The sequence below is a fragment of the Silene latifolia genome, chromosome 4 (genome assembly GCF_048544455.1).
Source record: "Silene latifolia isolate original U9 population chromosome 4, ASM4854445v1, whole genome shotgun sequence".
NCBI classification, from domain to species: domain Eukaryota; kingdom Viridiplantae; phylum Streptophyta; class Magnoliopsida; order Caryophyllales; family Caryophyllaceae; genus Silene; species Silene latifolia.
The window spans coordinates 17254215-17258400 of record NC_133529.1 but is presented as its reverse complement, the minus strand read 5'-3'; the positions used below and the strand labels follow the sequence as shown (position 1 = coordinate 17258400).

General features: G+C 40.9%; 1 long non-coding RNA gene across 1 annotated transcript; it reads left to right on the top strand.

The window, feature by feature from the left end:
- The first annotated feature begins 1475 nt into the window (after positions 1-1475).
- LOC141653129 (uncharacterized) lies at positions 1476-3673 on the top strand. The gene is made up of 3 exons (XR_012547343.1): positions 1476-2254; positions 2419-2650; positions 2767-3673. It is a non-coding gene; the product is annotated as an uncharacterized LOC141653129 (long non-coding RNA).
- The last annotated feature ends 513 nt before the right edge of the window (positions 3674-4186 follow it).

Below are 4186 nucleotides of genomic sequence, written 5' to 3'. Positions count from 1 at the left end.
TAAAACGATTGTTAAAAACCGAAATAGAATTAAGGATCCGGAATGGACCAGGTAAAATCTATAAGAAAGTGGTTGGTAAAAAAGTGTAATAAAGGAGAGAAGAATAAATAATTTAATTTCTTTAAATTAAATAAAAACACTAAATATGTTAAAAAAACATCAAATACTAAAAATCCACATGTATCCTTTCCCTCCATTGTGCCCTCTCCGTCACCATACTCTCCTCAAGCCCCAGCACTCTCATATCGTGCTCTATCACTCTCAACCATGTCTGTCTCGGTCTTCCTCTACCTCTAGGGACCTTTTATTTGAGGTAAAAAAATTAACAAATCAAGGTATTTATACAAATTCAATAACACAATATTATATTCCCTCCGTCCCGGTCATTTGTTGTTGAAAGGTTAAATTGGTATTTTTAGGAATTTTCTTGGTCTTTGTGTCAAAATAAAAGGACAACAAATGATCGGGATGAAGGGAGTACAACAAATGCAAAACAAAGTCAGTGGATATTCATTTGGAGATCGCGAAGTATCATAAAAATCGCTTCCCAACTGTAGGAAAGTAAATGCTTGCATTCATTATTCATATATATATATATATATATAGAAATAGGATCCTGTGCGAACCTAAAGTTCGGTGCGAACTTACGAACTAAATAACAAGTGTCAGATTAGAAGATTAGATATCAGCGGCCCACGTTACAATCTCTTCCTCACAAATAACAAACCCAATCTGCTAAGCTACTGTTATCATTTCTCTGACATCTAATTTCTCTAACATTAGGCCCCACGTAACTCGCCGGCTTGCCTCGCCAGAGGTTCGACGACTGCCCCTTTTAGCCGGAGCTAACAAGGGCCCCCTCACTCCGACTCAAACAATTGCTCTGCTACTTCGTCCATATTCTCACTCCTCGTAATCCGCCTCATCCTTCACCATACGTCGGCAATGTTGGAGAGTCCTCGCCCTTCTCCGTTCACCCTCCGTCTCTGGTCATTATCTGCAACACCACCACTACCACGACTAAAGTCGTTTTCATCCATTATTGATTGTGTTTGAATCGAAAAATTTCGACATATTCATTTGTGTGGTTAGTTTTTCAGAAAACTACTCCTTTTTTTGTAGATCTGGGATTTAAAACATAATCTTTTACAAATTGGGGGGCCGAGAAGGGAGGCCGTGCTTGTGGTGGTGTTGTCGAAAGAAGCAGGTGGTGGTATCAAAGGTTGTCGATGATATGGTCGCCCTCGGAGTTCAGGCATCATTTCAGAGGTCATAGTGCAGATGGAAAAAGAACCTGGTGGTGGGACTGTCGTTGAACAGTGAGTTGATTGGCAAGGTCGACGACGGAGCTAGGTGAGACTTGGGGTGATTGGTGAGTCTGGGTCAAACATCACAAATGGTCAACGCCTTAAAGTACGGTGCGAACCGTACGAACTACTCTATAGGGCCGTCAGATTACATTACGCTGTTATTTTAAATCTTAGCCACACATGTGACACACCCCACGCCTTAAACATTCATCCATATCCTTCTACTGCCTACACAAAACTCCCGCAACCACACCACCACCACCACCGTTACCCCCAGAGCACCAGCGTACAGATCTCGCCGACGTAGCTCCAAGGCCATCATCGCCGGTGCCATTCTTATTCATCTCTCCTTTTCCTTCGGCATAGTCCTTATCATTGCCCATATCGAGATAGTCAAAGGTGAAGTTGTTGGTGGTTTTAATGAGCTTTTCCGATCGATTTAATGGTGAAAAGGGTGTGATAATGGTTTTATGAAGGATGAAGCATTGGTTGTCATTGTTCGATTAAGAACTTGACATCATTGATGTTGATAAAATCAATTTGGTCGAATATTGGTCCGAGACACTGCCTCTGACGATGGGCTGCTCGACGGTGGTCGAAGGACTGTAGGGGAGGTGCCGACTAGAGAAGTGCAGGGGTGCGAGCTCGGAGACGGAGACGATGCTGCTGTTACTGGTTCATTCCTGTTTTATTTATTAATTATCTAATTTCTGATTTTATTAGCTCGAAAAATTGAAAAGAATGCTCTATTTGCTCAATGTAAATGGTACGATTCTTGTTTTATTTTCTGGTTGTGGATGGGGAAGCTCGTGGATGTCGTCGGCGTCATCTGAGGTGTCTGGTGATAGCTTTTGCGCCATGAGAGTTGTTCACTGATGTCTCTGGTGCCGTATGACGTGGCCGTTGATATTGTCGGCGGGTGGACACACAAAATTATGCTCCAGGTACACATAATTCCACTCTAAGATACAGAAATCGACAAGTGTATCTGAATGTATAATATATGTATCTGGATTAAGTAATATGTGTATCTAGGTAATAGTAAAAATTAATGATTCTGATAACGATCTTTAATATTCTGATAATGATCATTGATTAATATTGATAGTGGCTCGTGCGGTGATTCTCTGTAGCTGTTGGAGCTCGGAGATATAGGCGAGGCTGCTGCTGGTTCGTTCAATTGAGGCGGGAATGAAATTCAATGCTCGAAGCTGGATCAATGATCATGTGTAGATATTAATTGAAGATTTTTTCATCGTGTACCATTGATCACGTGGATAAGCTCTTAAGTTAGCAATATCGTATTTGGTTTATCAAATGTTATTTTTGCTGACTCGCTGGTATGTTTTATCTGACCTTACATTCAGAGTTGTTTCTTATTCAACTTATTTTTGTTGGCAATTGGCAGTTTGCAATTAAGGCAGCTGTTCTGAATCCCGACTTACCTCAAATGCAGGATACATACATCGTATTGGATGCACATCACCACCGATCTCAATCCCAGATTCCTTGATAGTCTTCCAGCGTGCTCTGCTGTGGCTTCAGCAGCATATCGAGACTTGGCCCCACCTTTAATTTCGTTCAGGCATCCCGAAGAGACCCCGAGCTTTTTATTACCCTTGGAATCGGTAATAGTGACAAAAGTGTTGTTCCTGAGCATCTTAATGTGCACTATATCTGATTTTTCAGTGTCATACTGGGGTTGAGGAAAGCCTACGTTGTTCCCCCCATCAGCAACTAGGACTTCCTTCACAAAAGCAATTGAATCTGGAGTTCTGGAGTTAATGACCTCTTTAGTGCCAGTTGTATGAATCAAACACCTCGGACTGTTAATTGCACCTGCTAAGCTATTTTTCCAGCTACTGATGAAGCCCTCAAGAATCAATGTTCATGAACAAAACTTCACACACAAGGGAAAGAGAGTTGAGGAATTGCTTTATAAGAATTATTGATTATTAATGAAATACGGAATAGTTTCCTATGCGAATCAGGAAGCGCCTTCAAAAAGTAAATCAAATGAAGATGACAGTGGAATATTAGGGTCTAATCCCTATACTTCCGGACTCTCACAACTTCAACGTCCTTGAAAACATTAAGGCACAATTCAGACAGATCTAAGCGTCCTAGCAGATTCAAGCTTGTTTACATTGATGCTCAACTAAAAATTACAATTCAAGGTGATATACCAGCAATAACTTTTGCTTATCATAATAGATTAACTGGAGGTGATATACCATTTATATAATCCTTTTTTCTAATGTAAACTTGAGTGTTTCTGAGATAGAACTTGTTCTGAGGTAATAAATTGTAATAAACAGTGGAGTTTGACGCTCGAATTGCTTTATCATATCAGCGCGTTTCTTCATGTTATCGTCGTGAACATAAAGGGAGTTTCTCGAACATAGTAACACCCTTCTTGGCTGAAGGTGGGAGGAAGACTCGACAAGGTTCTTCTTTGACTTGGATAGTATTGTGGTAGTGATAGTACCGGATTTTTGACTCTGTCGTGGCGTGACTTGCCTGTGACATTCTCGGGCATGTGAACTCCTGTGGCGCGTGCTTTTCGAGCTTGGATTGCGTAATTTCCTCAAAGGGTCTTGAAATCATTATAGATGCAATCAAACCCAAAACCAATCACTTTAGGACAGTATCTTTGAAAGAGGCGCCTTAACCAAGGAGTAAGGTCATCGATTGTGAGGCAAGTTTGACGCAAAATAGGCTGTGAGCCCAATATTGGAATGGGTTCACAGCCAATTTCAATGCATCTTTTCGACGATAATATCTGAAGTTCAAGCTGGGAGCCGAGTTTTTTTTTTTTATTAATTACCAAGTACAATTCAATCTGAATTGATAAAAAAACTCTGCCCTCACCCGGA